This window comes from Lactuca saligna, chromosome 5, assembly GCF_052625555.1.
Source record: "Lactuca saligna cultivar CGN05327 chromosome 5, ASM5262555v1, whole genome shotgun sequence".
NCBI lineage: Eukaryota > Viridiplantae > Streptophyta > Magnoliopsida > Asterales > Asteraceae > Lactuca > Lactuca saligna.
Window position 1 is genome coordinate 16339814 of NC_136421.1, and position 26674 is coordinate 16366487.

Consider the following 26674-nt stretch of genomic DNA (forward strand, 5'->3'; position numbering starts at 1 on the left):
TGAGAAAGATAATTTTTGGTTTAGTAATGTGAAGATGTTTAACTTCACATGACTATTATCAAATAAACAAGTTACCTAAAATTCTTGTATTACGAATCCTTTGTCTACCTTAGTGTTCCTAGGTATCCACTCATTTTAGCAATCTACTTTAGGGTAATATATACGGTAATATATAGTAAAAACCTCATAAATTGATCTTTTGAACCCGCATCAAGTTATGATCACTAATCAATTAATCTTGGGTAAAGAGTCTCTAATACTATATTTACTTTTTCTTAACCCTTGTACATTAGAAATGAGATTTCAATCTTTTATTGCAAATTGATAAGTCATTTCTTTCACTTATATAACTATCCGGTTTCCTTCATCAACGCCGAATAATGAATAAAAAATGAAAATAGATTTTCAAATAATGACACTTCTTAATGAATCACACGTAGAGATATTGGTAACACACATAGAGTTAATGATATTTCGTTACTAATTGATTGAGCAGCGGCTCGTAGACAACCTAAAAAAGAGTATTTATTATTTGAGTCATATCCTGACATAAGAAGGTCGACCGGTGTAATGTTTGAAAATTCAATTCATAAAAAAAGGACCCATACTAAGATCGGCTAGAACAAGGTGATAACTAAACGGAATTACTGAATAACTTAATAAAATGGTATATGGTCCATATGAATAATATTTATCGTCTAGAGGCCGTAATGAATTAAGAATTATCATTTCTTTTAATTTGAATTTAAAGAATAACACTGTTGTTGATAGAAACACATTAGTTTACAATGAGAACAAGATAAAAAGATTAAACTCAATTTTTGGATGAAAATCAAGATTTTAACATAAAAATGAATTAATTAAATTCAAGTTCCTTTTTTATTAATTATCAATTAGAAGATTTAGCTCGTATCAACCGTTATTAGTTTGATACCATTAATGGGAGTTGCTTGAGTATGTTATATATATATATATATATATATATATATATATATATATATATATATATATATATATATATATATATATATATATATATATATATATCCACGATTAAGAATTTTGAGCTTCTTAATTTTTTTTGTTCTATCAATAAGTTCTATCCAACATTTAAATATATTCATGTTATATGCAAGCAACCAAATGAACATATGTACTCTCTTACATCAGATCCATAATAGTACAATAATAAGGAAATAACATAGGAAAAATGTGGTATCAATTAATGCTAGAAATTAGTCAATGGAATTTTAAAACAAAATATTTGGTATTGTCTTTTTACTATACAAATGAACTTAAAATAGGATTTATTAATTGATAAAATCAAGTGTCTATTAAAAAATTCTTATTATTATTACATTATTATTATCACATAATAAAATCAATATCTTTAGAAAGGGAGTGTGAAAATTATTTTATGGTAAAAAAATCATTTATTTATGTTATCTTTTAAGAACAAAAAGAAAATAAAAAAATAAAGGCTCTGTTGAATTTCACGTAGTAAGTTTCACCAATACGATACATAAACTTACTTTACATTTTTAGTTGCAAAAAAAACTAATTATCTCAAGAGGTCTATAGAAAATTCTGGAAAAACGCCAACGGTTGCTGGCTTATTTGTCAAAAAAAAAAAAAAATAGCGCATGTTTTAAAGAGTTTATAGACCTGTTGGATATTTGAGAGAGAAAAACTCACTAATTTGAAGAGTAAATTTGAATTATCACTTAAAGTTTGATGAACTTGGTTTCGCTTTCAACAATTCTTGGAGGAATGAATTAGGAAAAACCTATGAATGGACCAGCTAAAAGAAAAGATCTTATGATTGTCAAAATAGGACCTCACCACCTATCATTGCACGATGTTCTTCGACTTATTGTTACTCTAAATGGTGAAGATGTTATTAACTGTGAACCAATATTGGGTTATTCACACAGAGGTATTACAAAATTATAGAAAATCGAACAATTATACAATATTTGCCTTGCGTAAGATGTTTGGATTATTTAGTTAATCTCTTCATAGGAATTGTTGAATATCATAAGATTATTACACGTAATCCCATTTTTTAGAACGAGTTGAAGGAGTATGCATTGTTGGTGGATAGAATGTAATAAATTGTGTTTAGTCGGCACCATGCTACGAGCTTCCGGAATACAATGGGATCTTCGTAAAGTTCATCACTATAAGTGCTACGACGAATTTGATTGGGATACGGCAAATACAAAGGGATTCATTAGCTTGTTATTTATTACGAATCAATTAAATGACAAAAAACGTAAGAATTATTCAACAGGCCCTAGAAGGAATTCCAGGAGGGCCCTATGAAAATTTAGAAATCCGCCGCTTTGATTGAGTTAAAGATAATTTATGGAATGAGTTTGACTATCGATTCATTAGTAAAAAAACTTCTCCGACTTTTAAATTGTCAAATCAAGAACTTTATGACAGAGTCGAAGCACCAAAGGGAGAATTGAGAATTTTTATGATAGGAGATAAGGGTGTTTTTCCTTAGCACTATAAAATTCGCCCACCGGGGTTTATTAATTTGCAAATTTTTCCTCAATTAGTTAAAAGAATGAAATTGGATGATATTATGATGACACTAGATAGTATAGATACCATTATAAGAGAAGTTGATCGTTAAAATGATAATTGATACAATATAAGTACAAAATATCAATTCTATTTCATTAGGTGAAATGCAATACAAGAATGAAAGAAACACTATTTTTTTTAAATTACTTTTTGTCCACTAATATCAATTCTATTTCATTAGGTGAAATGCAATACAAGAATGAAAGAAACACTATTTTTTTTAAATTACTTTTTGTCCACTAGAATTAAATGAGTCATTTTGTTTTGGTAAAATCTTATACAAGAATGAAAAAAACAATATTTTTTAAAGAAATTACTTTTTGTCCGCTAAGAATTGTTATAAGGCCCAACTGATTCAACAATTAGATTATTAGAGTTATCACGTGATTAGCTTATGATTTATATTTCTAACCATAGGTATTCTTTCAGGAGCAGTATAGGCTAATGAAGCATGGATATAATATTGGAGTTGGGATCCAAAGCAAACTTGATCATTTATTACTTGGATCGTATTTGCAATTTATTTGAAATATTCGAACAAATAAAAAGATTCAGGGGGCAATTTTCACGATTGTAGCGATTCTAGGCTTTCTTATAATTTGGATATGCTATTTTGGGGTAAATCCATTATATTAGGTGAAAATTTAAATTTATATTTTATGGTTCATTTACGTTAACATCTAGTTAAATTTCAGAAAAGTTCTTACGAATATAAACGGAATACGGTGTATATAAAACACCTTGTGTCAACCGGCCACAACCGTGTGAATCAAGTCAAGTAGTGTAGTGATTACACGGTTCTCGCAAAGATCAAGTATATTAGGTGAAAATTCAAATTTATATTTTATTTTTACTTTTTTTAATATTTAAGAGAATAAAAATCATTCTTCTTTTTTCTTTTCATTAGTCAACCAACTCTTAAAAATCGTAGGAGTTTTCTTCTTTATGAAAACTATCTATAAAAATAATTAGATAGAATACCTTCAACCTAGTCAAATGATAGTGAAACAACAAAACTCACATACATACCAATACCTATTATACATACCAATACCTAGTACAGGTAGAAAAATGGAGATCGAAACAAATAACTCATGTGGTCCATAATAAAAAAAATATAAGAGTTTTGAGTATTAAATAACTTATATCTATAGAACATCTAACGTAACACATATAATGAATGAATATGAGTTAATAACATTCTAACTGCGATTACAAAATTGATGGCAATTTAAGGCATTAAAATATATTTTTGGCTAGTAATTATTCCTAAAAACACTATCACTTATGCAACAAAACCACTCATACCCGATAATGCAAGCAAAGTCATGGAAAACTACTAAACATCGTAAATATTTTTGGCATGAGGATAGCTACTTTCCCATTCGTTTGAGATGAATTAGATGTATTCTATCATAACTTGTTCCTGCCTAGAAAAAAAAGTGCAGCACCAATAAACCCATGAGAGATTATTTGTAAAATAGCTCCATTGAGTCTTGTATCAGTTATAGAAGCAATTCCTATAAGTATAAAACCGATATCAGATACGGATGAATAGGCTATTCTTTTTTTTTTTTTTTTAAATCGCGTTGGGCAGGAGATGTTGAAGTTGCATAGATTATTTGTATTGTACGTATTATCATCAACCAATGAGAAAAGATAGAATGAGTGTGTGGTAATAATTCCATATTAATCTGAATCAATCAATGCGCACCATTTTTAATAAACTTCCGGTTAGAAGCATACAAGTACTATGATGTGCCTCTCTGTGGGTATTTGTTAGCCATGTATGTAGGGGTAGAATCGGTAATTTGACAACAAAAGCAATAAAAAATTCCAATATAGAATATTATTTCCAAAACCACAGGATACGATCGATTTACTGATGTTTCAAAATATAATGTTGGTTCGTTAGAACCATATATACCGACACCCAGAACTCTCATTAAGAGTAAAGTGGAACTTTCCGCAATGTTCAAAATAAACTTTGTAGTTTAGTAGAGACGTTTCTTTCCTCCCCACAAGGATAGAAGTAGATAAACCGAAATTAATTCTTATTCCCACATGGTGGAAAAAGTAAAATGACCGCAAAAGAAAATGATCCTATTTGATCATTGTACATTGCTAACATCAAGAAATGGAAAAATCAAAAATCGTAAGTAACAGACCAGACTGCTAAAGTTGCTAAAGTAGTAATAAATCGTGTTAATAAAACAGGTCCTATAAATAGACCATCTATTCCTAATTTCCAACGAAAAAAAAATTGATTCATTTATATTCATCTACTAGTTATATTTATGGATTGTCCAATTGAAAATGATAACAGAATGCATAGGTTGTTAGAAGAAATTCTAACATACATATACATATAGTAATACCACCTAATGACCCTATTTTCTTTCTGTTGAAGAAATAAAATAACAGAACCCGCAAATATTGGGAAAACTACAATTATTGTTAACCAAGGAAATTTGATCGCGGTAAAGACAAGATACACTTGGACCAGAAAAACATATGCCCAAAAATAAGATCTTTTTGAGCGCGAGTTTTGGCGGTAAAAAAATGGGCTCAAGTAGGGTTTTATGTAACTTATTAATAAGATATACCCATGTTGCGGGTTGTTTCATGCCATAAATAAACTTGAACACTCAAGAAATCTATTGGGCAAGCCGATTCACATTTCTTACAACTAAAACAATCCTCTGTTCTTAGAGCAGAAGCTATTTGTTTGGCTTTACATCTATCCCAAGGTATCATTTCTAATACATCTGTGGGATAGGCCCGGACACATTGAGTACACCCGATACAAGTATCATAAATCTTTAGTAAATGTGAAATTGGATCTATCCATTTTTTAACGTGAGAAGGTTTGAATCGAGTAAATTGATAAATAAATTATATATTTAAATACTAGATGAATTGATGAGTTTCCTGAGTTTTTTTATTAGTCGACTTATGGATTTAAAGCACAAAAATACTTTGATTTTGTATGTTGGTGATAGCATAAGGATACCTTATGTAGGAGACATGCCAATTTGAATTAATTATTAATTTATGAAAATTCTAATTTATATGGTAATATTACTTATTCAACAAATTCGATTGATATATATGAGTTGATTTGTTGTTACGATAAAATGATGAAATAATAGAGAGTCCAATAGCAGCTTCAGCAACTGCAATAGCTATAACAAATATGGAGAATATGGCTCCTTTTAACTAACGACTATCAAAAAAATCTGAAAATGCTACAAAATTGAGATTAATCACGTTTAATATAAGTTCAAGACACATAAGAGCCCTAACCGAATTTCGACTAGTGATCAAATCTAATAAGAAGATGGAAAATAAATAGACACACAAAACAAGTACATGTTTGAGCTTCATTAACCAACCCCTTATCAATCTCGATTCATTTCAATATTAACAACAATTTAACCAATTGGATCGATTAGAATATAAAGAGCAATGGAATAGAGGAATATATTAGGAATAGATCAAACAACTATTAAGAAACAATTTGTATTTTATATACAAAAAATAGAAAAATGTAAATGCATGTCATAGCTCATAGTTAATACTAAGGAGCTACAACAATTGCAATGAATTTTTATCAATCTACTTAAGGGTTATATATATATATATATATATATATATATATATATATATATATATATATATATATATATATATATATATATATATATATGGACTACGAACGCATATACGATTGTCGACTCATATATATATGCGTGAATGCACATTTATGACAACATTTTTTTTTTAAAAAAAGCATCAAATCTTTTTTTAAGTTTATATGTGAATTAAACACTATATTTTGTTAATATTGAAGGTTTTAGTTTTGAAATTATGAATGGATTAGGAGTACTTAAGTTCTCGCAAGTGTTTTGGTTTTTGAAAAAAAAATCATATATATATATATATATATATATATATATATATATATATATATATATATATATGTATATAGTGTTAGGTTATTTTGTGGAAGACATATATTGTACAAATGTAGGTATTAATTTAAACTACTAGATTAAAAGAATAAATGTATGTGATTTAAGGTGTAGGGTATTGCAATAGGTAAGGATGTATAAAATAATAAACTCAAAATGGTTGTGAGGTAGTTATGTGAATTTGGTTAACAATATAATAAGGAATGTGGGATATTCTTTTACTAACCAAACAATCACAACTAATTTCTATAAATTTACGATTTTCAATTGATTATCAAGATTATGGAGTAAAAAGTTAATAAAGAACAATACATAACTTTTTTTATTATGCATTCTTGCAAGAATGAACGTCACAAAATCAAAGAACGAATATACAAAAAAACTCCCTATTCTGATAGAATGAATATACAATAACATGAATTTACTGATGAATCAACATACAAAACTTTTTTGGAGATGCATTCTTATAGGAATGAACCTACATAACTTGACGAACCAACATTAAACATGCATAACTTCAAGAACTGTCACACCCCGAAAATCAAAGGCGGAAACATTTCCGGGGTGGACTCCACGTTGAGTATCAAATCCAATGCACATAGTAAGTGAAGTAAAACACAAAACATTACATTACATTGATATCATTATATCAGTTGAAAAGTAAAGTAGTACAAGTTTCATAGTTACATAGTTTATACAAAAGAAAGACGTGACTTCCATTCGCTCCGTCTTTAGCAAAAGAACGCAGGGATACATGTCTAAGAAAAACCTGAGAATACAAGCAGTTTGAAAATCAGCAAAGAGCTGGTGAGTTCATAAGCGGTTTGTTTTTATGAAAATGTGCAAGATTCCTTTTAAATTCTGAAAAGGTTACGACCCAAGAAAATCCCATATTTTCTTATAAGTAATTATTAGTTAACTGATTACTCACACGATACTAGATATGTGTATTCACTAACCCAGGAAAATCCCATATTTTCCTAAAAGTAAGGTTTTAGTTTTTAAGATCACATTGTAAAGTTTAACTCATAAAACTATTTACTGAAAATTCATGGGATTACTATCCCGTACCAAATATAAGACAGTTTGATATACACAAAACTATAGATAGATGTAGATTTAAAACTATAGGACTATCACTCAATACTAATTATAGATTCAAACCATGGGATTACCATCCCGTACCAAATATAGATTTAAAACCATGGGATTACCATCTCGTACCAATTATAGATTTAAAACCATGGGATTACTATCCCATACCAAATATAGATTTAAAACCATGGGATTACCATCCCGTACCAAATATAAATTTAAAACCATGGGATTACCATCCCGTATAAGATATAGTTAAAAACCATGGGGCAAACATCCCGTACAAGTTATAGATACCATATAAAAAGTAGATATGGAATCGAAACAAACTCAAAACGATACTGTGAATAAACTTATATTAATACATGTTGTGAGTTGGGTAACCATGCTAATACGACAACGAGACCTCCTTGACGCTTGTTAGACGTCGAATGATATCCAGAAATTTGTCACCCCAGGCGTGCCCCCCTAACTGTAGCTAATAGTTAAGGTGTGGGATTGTCAGTCCCGAATAGATCTATTCACAAATTCCTTGCTCTCCCTCCAGGAGACTCTGGTTACACTTCCGAGGAGGGTTTACTGATCATCCATAAACGGTAGTGACTATCTCACAAACTAGTACTAAACTATTCGTAGGGTTCTCATACGATATCAACATACAAAAGATTATGAAATGTAATACAGCGAATATAGATACGTACAATGAAACTATCTGACAATACATTCAAATAATACGGAGATAAACTGAATCAGACGTAGTTTATCTAATAACTTTATATACACATTAGTACATGGTAAAACGAACAATAAAGAACCCCAAATTATTCCCATAATAATTTGATTAGTTTGGTTATTTTCTTAACTAAAATCCATTTAGTTGTAATTGATAAATCATTCCTTATGCTCAGCATAATACATAAGGAGTAAAAGTATTTATAAATTTGCTAAATATTATTTGAAACACATCAAGGTGTGTTTCGAAAAAAGTTATAGTTTTCTTGTATTCCCCCCTGAAAACATTGAAAAACATGAAAAAGGGTGTAGGGGTATGAACTCACCGGACGCGGATATGTGTTGATTTTGGATGCTAAACGTCGAATCGAGGCCTGTTAACATGCGAGGTTCCTATTTAAAATGAAATGGCATACAATTATATCTAATAAGATTTAAAATCTCTAAATAGATATGAAGATACACTCCAACGAACGAAAACACCTCAAAAATGGGTATTTGGAGTGACCCGGGTGACATCTACGGACGGAAATTGAGGCGAGGGACTTGGGATTTGAGTTTACTCCCCAAGAGTAAACTCCCTAAGGATGTTTACAGCCTAAACACCCATTCCCCATGAGTTTACGGCCGTAAACTCATGGAGGGGTGGTTTATGGTGTTTAAGGGGGTCACAAATGGATATTAACACATGGAAATGCTTGGAATAATTTTACCTAAGGCTTGGAATGGATTAAAATCACCAAATACAACAATTAAGGGAGTTTACGGCCTAAGCATGGGGTCTATGGCCGTAAACTCTCATATTTTCTTGAATAAGTGTTTTTAAGGTCTCAAAATTAATCACATGTGATTCTAAAAATTTCCACAAGCCTAGAAATGAGTTTGGGGCACCAATTGACACTCTTTTAGGAGTTTACGGCCATGGGGCATGTTCTATGGCCGTAAACTCTCAAATGTGGGGTTTTGATGTGTTTAAGGTCCTTAAACTATTTTTGGTTGGTCCTATGATTTATTCCAAGGCTTTTGGTGGTGTTGGATGGCTTTCTAACACCTTCAAATTGATTTTACACCAAGTTTTAAGGAGTTTACGGCCCAAGCACAAGTCTTGGCCGTAAACTCATATAAATCCCTCAAAAATTATGTTTAAAGTGTTCAAAGGCTAAAGCAATTATTCTAGAAGTCATATCCATGTCTTGTTGAGGTTTTGGAAGGGTTTAAGGTCATAAAAACCCCATATACATGAGTTTACGGCCCAAGCATGTGCCTTGGCTGTAAACTCCTTCAAATGACTCAAAATCCATGTTTAAAATGTTATAAGTCCATTCCATGAAGCCATCTAGCCATATCTAAGGTCCAATTGTGTTTAGGAAGGGTTTTTGTGCTCCAACACCCATTTTATATGAGTTTACGGCCTAGGATGGTTCCATGGCCGTAAACTCATGAATATGGTCCTAATCCATGTGTTGAAATCGAATTTGAAGGCTAGGGAGGTTACATAACAAGCTAGGGAAAGTACCTCAAAGATTTGGAGCCTTAAATGGATGATTTGGACTCTTAAACTTGGATTTAGGAGAGAGGTTAGAGAGAGAGTATAGAGAGGAAGAAAAAGCTTCAAATGGGTGCTTAAACACATTTATATAGGTCCTAAAACTTGGACACGGTGGAATTCTACCCGATACTGACCTTAAACGAAGCTTTTGGTCACACCCGATTAAGTTACCGTAACCCGGCGGGAACGTTTCTAACTTTTTGAAATAAACACTTTTAGGTTAATTTCATGAATTCCAAAGGGTTTGGATACTCATTAAATTATAATAAACATATAAGTTTAGATAATTTAACCCAAAGTGAAAACAGAACGAATTTGATAATGGTGAATTTTTCGGGTAGAACAGGTTTTGGCGACGAACAACTTCGGGTTGTTACATTATCCCCCCGTTAGAGGGAATTTCATCCCGAAATTCAAAGAATAAGATATAGATCATGAATTTGGAATGAGACATGGATAGACTTGTTGCCTCGGATCTTCACGTTCTCAAGTGGAACCGGGTCTTCGCTAGGCGCTCCAGCGAACCCTCAATATTGGGACGCGACTTTGTTTCGCACATAGACTCTCTCTCAATCTACGATCTTAATTGGTTCTCTCATGGAAGTTTCAACCCTGGACGACTTCGGTTTCCTCAAAGGAAATCACTAGGGTTTCATTGGGCAAGTGCTTCAAAAGATTCGGAATGTTGGAGGCAGGATTGACGTTTCTAAGTTCTGAAGGTACTCAAAGTTCGAAGGCTACGGGGTGGATCCTAATGAGGATCTCGAAGGGTCTATTGTACCACAAGCTTCACTTTCCTTGCTCTCGATAGTGTGCCATGCGTTTCCAGGGTGAGACCATTAGTAGGACGCGATCTCCAACTTGGAATTTCCCAAGGTTTGCATTGGACATTGGTATAACTCTTCTATCAATTTAGTGAAGTTTTAAATTGTTCTCATAATAGCTGGCAAAACCCAAGAATTGACTGGTTTTATATGGGTGTCTTCGGTGCCGATCAATTATCTATTGCTTTGATCTTATGTGAATCCACGTGTATGTCTTCATTGCTAACTACATGACCAAGGGAGAATGGTTTTACCGAATAGTATCAATACGAACTCCTAGTGATCATATTGAGCCTTGAATGCTGCCTTGAAGCATCACTCTCATGATCTCGTAGCTGATGGTGTCTTGACCTAAGGTATATCTTCGAGGAGTAGCTGGCTCCCTGAAGTTATAGAAGGAGTCATCTATTCGGGAAAGAGGATATCGGTTTTGACGGTTAACTCATTAAGCTGATTGGAGAACTCCTGCATTTCCGCTGGAGTAACGCGATACGGAAGTTTGGCTACGAGGATAGTTCCAGGGATTAGATTTACATGAGACTCGACTTGGCGTTCGGAAGAAATTCTCGGGAGCTCTTCGGGAAGATATCAGGGATACTACAGTTTTCGGGGATGCTCTAGAGATCTTTAACTTTTTTTTTTCTCGCTGATTGCATGGATTAGGAATACCTAACACTCCTTTTTGCAGGAGTTTTTCGAGCTATGATTCAGAAAATGATGCGAAGATTTGGGCCAAGCTTGACACCATATCTCATGAGGGTCCGGTCAGAGGGAAAGGTTGAGGCAAATAACTTTTTCATAACAAAGTGTATTAATATGATCAGGACTCAATTGATACATGCCAAAGATAACATCAAAGCTCTTTATTGAAACTGACATCAGGGCAATGAGGAAAGAATGATTACTCAATGTAAGGATGTAGCTCGAGGATAAGTCGCTAGTGCACTCATTCTCTCTGGTAACCATATTGACGGAAAATGTTTCGGTTATTAGACGAGGACTATATTTGCGAAGATATTTGAGTAAATGACTAATAAAACTTTCTTGATCCTAGATTCGAAAAGGATGCGAACATAAGAATAGTCAGAAAGAAATGTACCCGCTATGTTAGTGGGATTGGCGGCTGGTTCCTCCTGCTTCAAAGCTAAAACCATTCTGGCGTTGTTGACATTGTTGGGGGTTGTTGCTTTTGGGCAGTTTCGCTTGAAATGCCCAATTTCTCCACAACTATAGCAGACCTGCTTGATACTTGATTCAGAAGTTTGTTCGAGGTGTTGGAAAAGTGTCCTGCAGCTTCTAGCATGATGACCTTTCTTGCCACAGCGTTTGCAAATCATCTTGCGACATGGGCCAGGAATATAATGATGATAACTACACCTGCTGCACCAAGGGAGATTACCCGCATACCTAGTCGTAGGTGCTTGAGTTATAGGCACAGTAACAGGAGTAGTAGCAGCTTGAACTGTAGACACAACGACAGGAGTAGTGACAGCTTGAACTGCCACAGTTTCACGCCTCTTGGAGGGTCCTTGGGAACTCTGACCTTTCCGCTTTTTACTCTTATCGTTTTCATTTTGATGCTCCTGAACATTTTCATGGTTTTGGGGATAGGGGTTATATCCTAGACCAATGGACTTGTTAGAGTTCAAGATCGTCATTACAGCCGTCACTGCAGCAGAAACAGCCATCTGGAACATCACAGGGTCGAAGCGAAATGAGGGTGGTGACGGAGGGCTGTTGTTACTTGAGCTGGATCCTTCCTTCGAAGACATTTCGATCTAAAGTGATTAGGAAAAAGAGGATGGTAAGTCCTCTACATTAAATCACGAGATATGAAACAAGGGATATCTCTTTAAGACAAACATACAATTTTATTAAGCGATAAAGCAGGAATGAATTATCAGGGCTGATAAATTATCGTTAAAGGAATGATCGAGGGGCAACGCTTGAATGAGGAATTTCTACTACAAAGTTGGATCCAGAAATACTCCCATAGTATTTCACGATTCACCGCAACGACGACTCGTTGTTTGTGGTATTTAGGTAAGTTTTAGGTATGCTGCATTCCACAGTCACTCCCAAACACATGTTGGCCGTGTCTAAAATGAATATAGTTGATCAGGCTATATTGATCCTAGACACGACTACATAACTGCCCAGGTTTAACTGCAGCATACAACACCTAATTACTTATGTTCTGTTCTACTTATACATGCGATTCTCGACGGCTAGGATACTTGTATACTTTTTGAAAATACTTATATTTTGAAGTATACTTTTAGTTCAGAGCACTTAGGCCCCTTAATGTTTATAGTCTTATACCATGTAAGGTTTGGCATACTCAGTTCACTATAAAAAAGGGCTCTGATACCAATATGTCACACCCCGAAAATCAAAGTCGGAAACATTTCCGGGGTGGACTCCACATTGAGTATCAAATCCAATGCACATAGTAAGCGAATTAAAACACAAAACATTACATTACATTGATATCATTACATCAGTTGAAAAGTAAAGTAGTACAAGTTTCATAGTTACATAGTTTATACAAAAGAAAGACGTGACTTCCATTCGCTCCGTCTTCAGCAAAAGAACGCAGGGATACCTGTCTAAGAAAAACCTGAGAATACAAGCAGTTTGAAAATCAGCAAAGAGTTGGTGAGTTCATAAGCGGTTTGTTTTTATGAAAATGTGCAAGATTCCTTTTAAATTCTGAAAAGGTTACGACCCAAGAAAATCCCATATTTTCTTATAAGTAATTATTAGTTAACTGATTACTCACACGATACTAGATATACATATTCACTAACCCAGGAAAATCCCATATTTTCCTAAAAGTAAGGTTTTAGTTTTTAAGATCACATTGTAAAGTTTAACTCATAAAACTATTTACTGAAAATTCATGGGATTACTATCCCGTACCAAATATAAGACAATTTGATATACACAAAACTATAGATAGATGTAGATTTAAAACTATAGGACTATCACTCAATACTAATTATAGATTCAAACCATGGGATTACCATCCCGTACCAAATATAGATTTAAAACCATGGGATTACCATCCCGTACCAATTATAGATTTAAAACCATGGGATTACTATCCCATACCAAATATAGATTTAAAACCATGGGATTACCATCCCGTACCAAATATAAATTTAAAACCATGGGATTACCATCCCGTATAAGATATAGTTAAAAACCATGGGGCAAACATCCCGTACAAGTTATAGATACCATATAAAAAGTAGATATGGAATCGAAACAAACTCAAAACGATACTGTGAATAAACTTATATTAATACATGTTGTGAGTTGGGTAACCATGCTAATACGACAACGAGACCTCCTTGACGCTTGTTAGACGTCGAATGATATCCAGAAATTTGTCACCCCAGGCGTGCCCCCCTAACTGTAGCTAATAGTTAAGGTGTGGGATTGTCAGTCCCGAATAGATCTATTCACAAATTCCTTGCTCTCCCTCCAGGAGACTCTGGTTACACTTCCGAGGAGGGTTTACTGATCATCCATAAACGGTAGTGACTATCTCACAAACTAGTACTAAACTATTCGTAGGGTTCTCATACGATATCAACATACAAAAGATTATGAAATGTAATACAGCAAATATAGATACGTACAATGAAACTATCTGACAATACATTCAAATAATACGGAGATAAACTGAATCAGACGTAGTTTATCTAATAACTTTATATACACATTAGTACATGGTAAAACGAACAATAAAGAACCCCAAATTATTCCCATAATAATTTGATTAGTTTGGTTATTTTCTTAACTAAAATCCATTTAGTTGTAATTGATAAATCATTCCTTATGCTCAGCATAATACATAAGGAGTAAAAGTATTTATAAATTTGCTAAATATTATTTGAAACACATCAAGGTGTGTTTCGAAAAAAGTTATAGTTTGCTTGTATTCCCCCCTGAAAACATTGAAAAACACGAAAAAGGGCGTAGGGGTATGAACTCACCGGACGCGGATATGTGTTGATTTTGGATGCTAAACGTCAAATCGAGGCCTGTTAACATGCGAGGTTCCTATGTAAAATGAAATGGCATACAATTATATCTAATAAGATTTAAAATCTCTAAATAGATATGAAGATACACTCCAACGAACGAAAACACCTCAAAAATGGGTATTTGGAGTGACCGGGGTGACATCTACGGACGGAAATTGAGGCGAGGGATTTGGGATTTGAGTTTACTCCCCAAGAGTAAACTCCCTAAGGATGTTTACAGCCTAAACACCCATATCCATGTCTTGTTGAGGTTTTGGAAGGGTTTAAGGTCATAAAAACCCCATATACATGAATTTACGGCCCAAGCTTGTGCCTTGGCCATAAACTCCTTCAAATGACTCAAAATCCATGTTTAAAATGTTATAAGTCCATTCCATGAAGCCATCTAGCCATATCTAAGGTCCAATTGTGTTTAGGAAGGGTTTTTGTGCTCCAAAACCCATTTTATATGAGTTTACGGCCTAGGATGGTTCCATGGCCGTAAACTCATGAATATGGTCCTAATCCATGTGTTGAACTCGAATTTGAAGGCTAGGGAGGTTACATAACAAGCTAGGGAAAGTACCTCAAAGATTTGGAGCCTTAAATGGATGATTTGGACTCTTAAACTTGGATTTAGAAGAGAGCTTAGAGAGAGAGTATAGAGAGGAAGAAAAAGCTTCAAATGGGTGCTTAAACACGTTTATATAGGTCCTAAAACTTGGACATGGTGGAATTCTACCCGATACTGACCTTAAACGGGGCTTTTGGTCACACCCGATTAAGTTACAGTAACCCGGTGGGAATGTTTCTAACTTTTTGAAATAAACACTTTTAGGTTAATTTCATGAATTCCAAAGGGTTTGGATACTCATTAAATTATAATAAACATATAAGTTTAGATAGTTTAACCCAAAGTGAAAACAGAACGAATTTGATAACGGTGAATTTTTCGGGTAGAACAGGTTTTGGCGACGAACAACTTCGGGTTGTTATAAGAACCAACAAAAATAATGAGTATACAAGTATCAACATACAATAAAAAATACCTATTCTAATAGAATTAACATACTATAACAAGACATTGCTAATTGCCATTAGTGTCATGCATGCCCCTACTCCACGAAATCTAGCACGAACAAGAGCATCAAAGGTGGTACCCATGTAACTTCTTTTTAACTAAAATTCAAGTTCATCCCTAAAGAACAAGTATTAAAAAATAATAGATATCTAAAAGAATAAAACTGAAGCTTCCCTCCTCTTCTGGTTATTTGGGTCTGATCAATTTGCAGGTCTACACGTGAAGAGCATCACCCTTCCTAATTCTGGAAGAATATTAGCCTTCCTCCTTCCGAAAGAATATTGTCCATCCTCATTTTGAAGTCTTCCTCATTATGAATGGATATTGCTTGACCAAAATTCTTAAAGAATTTACAAGTTTAAAATAACATGTATTAGGTAAATTAAATACGTTACATTACTCTATGTGAAAATAAAAAATTATAAATCATGAAACCACTGAATAGATATATGGACTTATGAATTAGCTTTCTAGTTATGAAATTTAACTCATAAACATGCCTTCTTAAGTGCTACTATTTAAATTTATGGTTCGGTAAATAGTAATAACAAGAAAACATAGAAAGTCAGGTTTTGAACTAAAATGGAATAAGACTTCACCTTTCTATCACTGGAATTGTTCCATATGTAAATTATTATACCAAGATCCCCTATATATGTCCCTTAAACTAATACGAAAGGTAACATACCTGAGGAAAATTAAATTTGAAGGAGCATCATACACTGAAGGAGTAGAAGATGTTTAGATTATGAAAACAAGATTTCAGTAATGAATCAGATTGACAATTTGACATCCTTAATTTGTGACTTTGCTTGATTTATTGATCTATTTATGCTAAATTGGAGTAAGAGTATCTTCAAATATAAATGGCTGATGCTCCTCCATAAAAAAATCATAATGGTCGGGATAATTGAAATGGAAATTAGGAAGATTAAGATTGATCGCAATGGTCGAGATCGATGGAAGCAGACGGAAGCAGGCTTAGTGTGACACTTGAAAATTTTTAAGTTTCATATTTAATTCCTTATCTAAAAATTTTGCTAGAATGGTTCTTAAGCAAGTACGCAGGGCGTACAGGGTGGTACGCTTAGCGTACTTGCTGCTTAGTGTGACGTTGGATCGCGCCTTCGGACCACATATGTGGGGCGTACGTGGGCTTAGTGAAACCATAATTTTTAAGGTATGCTACCCTATTTAAGCCTTATGATGACCTCATTTAGTTATGTTTAGATAGCCTCCATTCCCTATTGTCTAGAAAATCGAAACCCTAGTGAGATTGAGAGTTTAGGCCTTAAAGTGTGTTGGTTGGTGCTTTGTGAAGGAGAAGAAGAAGTGAGACATGTGGAGTTGTACTTGGAGATTGAAGATCTGAGGTTTTTTCAGCATTACCTTGTGAGGTAAAAAGGTTCCATCTTGCCATTCTATGATGCTAGATCTATTTGTGGTGCCATTTTGTGCTTTTTGAGTCCTTGGAATGATTGTTGAGCCTCTTGATTTACTCTAAAAGGGGTTGGTGGTAGATCTAGGGTCGTTTTGGTCCCTTTTTCCATAAAAATGCAAGCATTGAGGTGTTTATGGACTTTTTCATGTATTACGACCTTTTATTAAGTTTTTTGAGCTATAGAACCCCATTAAGCCATGCATGCACGTAAAGTTGCACCCTTTACGTGATAAACCACCTTTAAGAAGTCAGATATGAAAGATGGATTGAAGTCTTAACCGATAAGTGTTCAATCAAGAAAGTTTTCCAACTAGGGAGTATGATGGGCGTAAAAGTTGGTATGTTGTGTGTACAAGCCCCAAAGCGTGTAAGTTGAGCGTACAAGCTGAGTACGCCATGCGTACTCAATAGATGGGCTTCAGAACTTTGGGATTTTCGGTATTGGCCAACGTTGGACCTTTAGAATCTAGGGTTTTGTTAGCCTATCACAATATCATTTTGGGATGATACTATTTTATTGGAGTCTTTGTTTGGAGGCCTATGAACGGGATTTAGGCCCAATGTCAAAATTTGGGCCATATTTGGGCTTTGGGTGATTATTTTGGAATTTGAGCTTTTTGAAAATTGGAATGGGCTTTGGCCTTGGGCCAAGTTGGGTAATGGGTAAAAAGGTCTTTTACCCTTTTTTGTACTCTTAGGGTGAGCCGGGATCCAACTATTAATTGGATGTTATCTTGTGATTGATAGCAGGAGGATTTTAGTGGGCCAATAGCTAGGGATTTATTTGCAAGATTCAGCAGCTTGAGGTGAGTTTCCTCACTGTGTTGAGGGGGTCAAAGGCACTAATTCTAGCCCATGATTATTATGATTGGATGCTAGGTGTATGCATGACTCTTGCATGTTTATGAGCTGGTATACCGAGCGAGGCTCGATGTCGGGCAAGGACCCGTGACTGTATTGTATGCTATTGGTTTGTGATTATTGCATGTGTTAACATTATTATGTATTTATATGCTTATTATGTGTATCAGGTGGGGACCAACGTCAGGCAGGGCCTAAGTAATGACATATTTGTAATCCGAGCGGGGCTCGATGTCGGGTGGGGCCCGAGGCCGAGTGGGACTCGATACCGAGTGAGGCTCTATGTGGGGCGGGGGCCCAATATTTGTTTATTTATGTTTCGTATTTGGTATTTTGGGGAACTCAATAAGATTTAGGCTTACGGTTTTTAGTTTATGTTTCAGGTACTTCAAGATCAAAAGGGAAGAGGCTAGGATAATTAGATAGCACACACCACCTTTTTCTGAATTTTGAGATTTACTCTTACATGATAAGATGTAATGACACACTTTGGTCTTCTTGAGTTGTATGACAATGTTTAGATTACTGTTTTTATAAAATTAAACATGAAATTTTGGGTCTTATTTTTAGGACTTTACAAGTTGGTATAAGTCCCTTGGTTTAAGGGAATCAGGCATACTCTTGTGTGTGTCTGAACTCAAATTGAGGGTTTGGTAAAGTTTTTCAAAAAGAAATGTTTTTAAAGAAAAGGGTTTTCTAATAAAAGAAAGGGTGTGGTGCATACAATCGACCGAGCTCAAGTATGCTTTCCCAAGATACCCATACATGTTATCTGATATGATTTGATTTTTGAATCTGGGAATCGCATGCTAGTTAGGGCTACGGATCTGATCAATATTTGCATGATAGAATGCTAGGAAAGATGCCTTCGTATGCATATTTTATGAGCTTGTAGACTTCCATGCTAGTACTGATCAGTCAGTGGTAGGATGGTCTGATTAGTTTATGCTTCATTCTGATTACGTGATGCTAGAATGTTGCTTGCTTTGTTATATTTGGAGTTCTCACTAGTTTCGGATAACTAGTAAGCGAATATGTTAAGTTACATATTCTTCTAACTATATAATTTTAGAAGGGTAGGTTTTTAACTCCATTGCGCAGCTCTTGTCTGAGTCCAACCGTAGTAGTGTGAGACCTCTCATTCGAAGAATTATCTTCTTTGGGTGATATGTAAATCTATTTGTGAGCTAGTTAGAGGAAATTAGCGGGAGTTCCTTCTGCAGCTAATGGCAGATGGTGGTGTGGAGTTTTCCCTAGGAAACCTAGGAAGAGATGTAATGTTAGGAGTGTGACAACCTGAAATTTATTCCATCATTGTAACCCACTTTCCGCTAATAAAATAATAATAATTATTATTATTTCAATAAATTTTGGGGTTAACCAAATAAAATAACGTTTTATTTTATATTCATATTTATTGAAATAAATAAAACGCGTGTAATATCTTTAATTTTGTTTAGGAAAAATTGAACATACAATGTAAACCGGGTTACGACCGTTTAATCGGGTAAAACTTTAAACCTCGTTTAACATAAGTATCGAGTAGTCGTATACCGGGTACAACACTCAAGCCCTATATAAGGGTGAGTGGACATTCTTTAGAACCTTTTACCACCCTAAACACTCTCTCTATCTACTCTCTCTCTTCAAATCCGATTTCATCCCAAAAACCGCAAGTTTCCGCCTCCAAAACGTAAGTTCCTTCATCCTATCTTGTTCTAAAGATCCTTGCATGTAATTATAGCTTGAAAATCATCCAAAAAGGGCATGAATAAGGAGTTTACAGCTCAAGAACACTCTTAGTCCGTAAACCCCTAAAAAGATGCGAAACATGCCATAAATCTCTCCTTTAGGCTTAGAAACTAGTCCAGGATTAAACCTTGAAGTGTTTGAGCCATAAATCATCAAGTTTGGGGGCTTGAAAGAGGGTTTATGGCCCAAGAACATTCTTATACCTTCATTTAGAAGTGGTTAGGAATGAGCACAGGACCTCAAAAACAAAGTTTAAGGGCTTCCCAAGAGTTTACTACCATAAACCATGGGGTTTATGGTCATAAACTCCCAAGGATTGGTCCTAGGACCGTAAACTCCAAGGGACTACCCTCCTTTAACCCTAAACACCCCTTAAGGCTCAGATTAAGCGCTAAAACTACCCCTAGTAGTGTATGAATCCTTTAAGCACTCAAACCCACTTCTTCCATGAGTTTACGGCCGTAAAATCATGGAGGAAATTTCCCCCAAGCCGTAAACTCACTTAAGGTGAGTCTTAGAAGAGTAAACTTCTTGGTGAGGTCTTATACTCCTTCCTTGCAACCCAATAGTCTTCTAGCACTTAACCATAGAGATTTTATTCATATTAGGATTTCTATATGTGTTAAATTAGTTTTTAAATCACTAATTGCTTGTAAACATATGTCTTCATATGTTACTAGGGTCATAAAGGGTGTACAAGTCTTTACTTGGCACCAAACGCTCAACCGACACTTCCACCCGATCTACTCACTTCAGGTGAGTTCATACCCCTTAATTGATATTTTTAAATGTTTTTACATGCTTTTGGGGGGGGGGGGGACACAAGTAAATGTAACAAATTCTAGTACCTAATCATATAACTTACAACCAAAAGGGATTTTCTATACTTTTAGCTATTTGTCAATAAAACTGTTTAAAATATTCATCAAACGCATTTTTCTAAACTAAATTATTGTTAAACTTTTTTCAAGTTGTATTTAAATTACTCTTCTTTTAAACTATATCGACATCAAAATATTTATATAAACAAGACTTGGAGGACTTAGGACCGACAGCTCACTTTATTTCATGTTCTTGTTTGATTGTGGTCTTAGGGTATATTGTTATCCGTCCGACTATCATTTATTTCTTATTTATATATCATACATATTGTGTTAGATATGAAAGTATTCATCTTATATAATACCCTTGCATATCAAAGGCATGTGCTTCTACACTCTATATAACTATAATAGGTATAGTTAATACTACTGCTCGTTACCCCTATCACTATGATACCTGCTATAATTACTACCAACACGAGTTAAGACACATTTAAGAAAACACTCACTATACTATACTATAATATAAGAGAATGTACTAATCCATAATATAACACACTATACCTCTATACGACACTCTACTACGTAAATACCATGTAACCAGGGCTTCCCGAATGGAAAGCAACACTACATGTATAGATCTATACAGGACAGACGCTATTACGTCTCGACTGTTATTCATAGTTCGCACCGACTAGGCCCAGGGATGGCACTACATCACTACCTGCATATGACCGGGAAGGTCATCGGACCCTCTATAGTCACTTAGTTAGTTACATGAGAAATCATATCCATATCCAAATTAACACACTAATAATTAAAGTCCAAGCTAAGTCCCGAAGTAAATGAACATACATTGAAGTTACTACACTATTACAATAAATCAGCAACACTTTTACTCAGCTACGCTACTTGTATGAAACACACTACCTTATTTTAGTACTGATAGTCTTAATGAAAATACTTTTACACACTCAATGGATATAACTTACACATATCTACAACTGGAAAATATAGGATTTTCTAGGGATTTCTACTACTCTCAACATTTATTTCATCTTTTATATTACTTGATTGTAAACACTCTTATACAAGAAATGACACTAAAATCTTATGAACTCACCAGCTTTATGCTGATACTCATTTTCCAAATAACTTGTATCCTCAGGTCAAAGATAGACAGGTACTGGTGCAACTTATAAGAAGATGGAGCATATACAAGAGTCATCTTTTATTTTTGTTATACTTTTGGTGTCTATCAACTGTACAGAACACATTTGTATCTCAAATCACTATATTAATAAAATGGTTGTTGTCGCTTGTTTTTACTATTATGCAATTGTTATGATACTGTACATGACGTCCTCCACCCCAGAACGTATTCCGCCGTTCTCGGTTTTGGGGTGTGATAGATTGATATCAGAGCATTGTTTATAGTGAATCAAGTATATCAACCCATAAAAGATATACGAACTATAAACACTTCGGGACTAAAACACTCTGACCAAGAATATATACTTTTAAATACTAAAATATTTAATTAAGTATGTATATATACATTCACCAATACAAAGGGTCAGTATCATTCTAGAACAGAACAGAAGTATTTACGATTGTTAAGCAACAAAATTAAGCTTAGAGACATATAGTTACATGTGGGTGGATGTAGCCTGATCAACTACATCTCTCTAGGAGTGACTAGCATGTGACTAAGAGTGATTGTGGTTTTGCAACAAGTCTAAAACTTACCGACACTACCACAAGAAGAAGAATACTATAGGAGTATTATGTACTCTACTAACTGCATATATGATAACAAAAAGGGTTGTTACTAGTAGGACAATAGTTGCTAAGTGGATACATCATAGTTACATGTGACTAGGGAACTATAGACTCAGAATCTGTGACCTTTGCTTCATTTCCTGTTCTTGTTTGATTGGGGGTCTGGAGTTAGGGTCGCTTACTCGAAGGACTATCTTGCTTCGGTTACATGTAATTGGTATGCACTATGCAAGTATTGGGTCGACTAGTAACGATCACCTTATAAGTATTCTAGATTAGTACATCTATTAACCTTTCTTTCCCTATTCTCGCGTAGATAACATGGCTGGCTTACACCATCCCGATGATCCGTATTATCCGAACGAAGGCAATGGGGGATGGCTAGAAGATGAGCCAGAAGATGATCACCCGATCCCTTTGGATGATCACCGTGCTGAAGGCTTTTCGGATGACTCCGACTCCGAGCTAGAAGTCAACAACCTACCCCCAACAGCTCCAAATCCTAACCCCCGTCCAATATTTCGAGGCCCCACTCCCAGATGGGCAATAACCCTGAATCGATGGAGCGAGGAGCAGGGTCAGCCTGTACCTTTCAACGGAGATCGAAGCTTATACAACATAAGCGAAGGAGGATCATCGGACCGAGTCTTGCCCATCATGGTCCGTAGGATCGCCAGGAGCATTGAACAAGGTCAAGCAGCAATTGGCAGATTCGTGGAAATTGATGCCAACTCTATCCTTAACATTTCCCGCATCCGCCAACTGGAAGAATCCATCGATAGGACTAGGAGGACAAATGAGGTTCTTCAGCAACAGCTAGCTGCATTCCGAGCCGAAATTAGGGAACTTCGAGCACGTCAGAGGGTTCAGGAGAGCCACCTTTACGAAGTTGTTCGCCAACTGGCTGATCTTAGGGTTCGCCCAACGAATACCCGTCGTCAGTAGAAGATATCTACTTGTCTTTCCCTTTTTTTTAAGGAATAGCCTTTCCCTTTCTATGCTCGGTAGAGCACTTGTTTGTAAATGTTCCTAACTTTGAAAGTACTCTAATTAGACCTCTAGGCTGCCAACATTTTCCTTATGATTTGATGTAAGACCTATTGTTAGGTCACTTTTCCCAAATTTGTATTACATCGTTGTAGTAGTATTGGCAGCTATCTACTCTGTTACTATGAATCTATCTGATAGTTGTACTATGGTTTAGTCCATGAATTGCTCTCATCATATAGGCAATTGATTCTCACTGCTGTCATTATCTCTATGAACTTTTAGTAAAAGATGCCTCCCCGCAAGCGCCCGAACAGAGGCAAACCTGCAGCTCAAACTCCACCTCCACCACCCCCTCCTCCACAGATTGATCCTGTGATATTCCAAACGCATGTAACCATAGCTGTAACAGCCGCTATGGCCCAAAATGAATTCTGGCGATGCTAGTGGAGCCGGAATGGGCACCAACTCCAGACATGATGAAATTCCCCCACGTGCACAGGGGTGTACTTATAAAGATTTCATGAGCTGTAAACCAACATTTTTCAATGGGACCGGAGGAATCCTTGCTCTGTCCCAATGGATCGAAAGAGCCAAAGCTATTTTCGAAATGTGCTCATGCCCTGAAGAGAGCAAAATCAAGTTCGCTGCTGCCACCTTCACTGAAAAGGCCCTGACATGGTGGAATGGCCATGCCAATTTACTCTCCTTAGTAACAGCCAATGCCATGGGCTAGGACACACTAAAGGACCTACTGAGAAAGGATTACTGCCCTAGAGGTGAGTTTCAGAAGCTTCAGGAGGAACTCTGGAACCTCAAGATGAAGGGGACAAATATAGAGGCTTCTACGGCCAGGTTCTGCGACCTGGTGGCTATGTGCCCTAACATGATCCCTTATGAGAGTAAGAAAATCGAACGATGCATCTGGGGTTTAGTGCCCCTGTATCAAGGAAACATCCTATCTTCACATCCTGCAACCTTTGATAGCGCCAAGGAGTTGGCCCACAGGTTGATTGACCATGAAACTCCTTCTACTCCAGCAACAACAACCACAACTACCACTGTGCCACCCAAATCAACTGACAAAAAAAGGAACTCAAACCACTTCCAAAGACTAACAAATGGTGGATGTCCATGCTGCCACCACTCTTGCTACCCCTGTACCAGCAAAAAACTATGTTGAGAACCTGCCCAAGTGCCCCAAGTGCCCCTTCCATCACAAACAGCCCCTGCCGTGAATTGCACTGCACCAACTGCGGCCGGAAGGGTCATACCGTCTGTTTTTGCAGATCCGAACCCAAACCCATCTCTCAGGTTTCTGGTTCGGGAGTGAGCCCAGCCTGCTATGGCTGCGGCGAGGTTGGCAATTTCAAGAAGAACTGTCTGAAGGCCGGGAATACAGGAGGAACAGGAAGACTACTCGCTATTGGCCACAATGAAGCAGGAGCGGACCCCACAGTAGTCACAGGTATGTTCCTTCTCAACAACTCTTATGTATGTGTCTTATTCGATAGTGGAGCAGAAACAAGCTTCATAAACCAAAACTTTAAACACTTACTTAAGCAAACCCCACAACCACTAAAAGAAACATTCGTCATAGAAATGGATAACGGAAAGACAAAGAGCTCTAACAAAATCTATGTAGGTTGCACTCTCACACTAGATGATCATTCATTCCCAATCGACCTCCTACCAGTATGTATCATAAGTTTCGATGCCATCGTGGGCATGGATTGGTTAAGCCTCCATCATGCTGATATTCTGTGTTTCGATAAAGCAATCTGTCTTAATCTACTGAATAACGAAACCCTGTTAATATACAGGGACAAACCCAGTACGAACCTTCGCATCATCTCGAGTATTCAAGCCCAGAAATACTTCCGTAAGGAATATCGCGTATTCCTTGCTCACGTTGTCGATACGAGCCAGAAAACTAAAGATCTAAAAGACTTCCCCGTCGTGTGCGACTTCCCTGACGTCTTCCCAAAAGAACTCCCAGGTTTACCTCCCAAACGTCAGGTTGAGTTCAGAATCGACCTAATCCCAGAAGCTACCCACGTAGCTAAATCGCCCTATCGTCTAGCACCTGCAGAAATGCAAAGAACTGTCCGGTCAACTTAACAAGCTGCTCAGCAAGGGCTTTATAAGACCAAGCTTCTCATCCTGGGGAGCACCAGTCTTTATAAGACCAAGCTTTATACGATCGGAGCAGTTATACGCGAAGTTATCCAAGTGTGAATTTTGGATTCAAAAAGTCGAATTCTTAGGACACGTGGTTAGTGAGGAAGGAATCCACGTGGACCCATCTAAGGTTAGAGCTGTCGAGAATTGGTCAGCACCAAAGACGCCTACAGAAACTCGATTCATTCAGAACTTCTCTTGGATTGCGAAACCCCTCACTACATTGACTCATAAAGGCGTGGAATTTGACTGGGGAGAGAAACAGGAGAAGGCATTCCAAACCTTGAAGTGAACCCTATGCACCGCACCGATATTGTCCCTTCCATAAGGGACAGATGATTTCGTGGTGTACTGTGATGCATCAAATCAAGGGCTCGGTTGTGTCCTGATGCAACGAGGTAAGGTCATTGCCTATGCCTCGAGACAACCGAAGACACACGAGATTAACAACACCACGCATGACCTCGAGTTAGGAGCGGTCGTATTCGCCCTGAAGATCTGGAGACATTATCTGTATGGTACGAACAACACATTATACACTGACCACAAAAGCCTCCAACACATACTGAACCAGAAGGAGCTCAATATGAGACAACGATGGTGGTTCGAACTACTCAATGATTATGACTGCAACATTCATTATCACCCGGGAAAGGCCAATGTAGTAGCAGACTCCCTAAGTAGAAAAGAGTATTCTGGTCGAAGGGTCAAGTCGTTAACAATGACTATCCATTCGCATCTATCCGCACATATTAAGGAGGCTCAGCTCAAAGCTTTAAAGCCTGAGAATGTGGCGGGAGAATCCTTACGTGGAATGGATAAGAACTTGGAGGTCAAGGGTGACGGAGCCTATTATCTCATGGACCGAATCTGGACGCTGCGTCATGGTGGTTTCAAAGACTTGGTCATGAAGGAAGCACATAACACTCGATATTCCGTTCACCCAGGTTCAGATAAGATGTATC

General features: G+C 36.1%; 1 pseudogene; it reads left to right on the plus strand.

Moving 5' to 3' along the window:
• Positions 1-1788: 1788 nt before the first annotated feature.
• On the plus strand, positions 1789-2644 carry LOC145045091 (NAD(P)H-quinone oxidoreductase subunit H, chloroplastic pseudogene; annotated as a pseudogene).
• The last annotated feature ends 24030 nt before the right edge of the window (positions 2645-26674 follow it).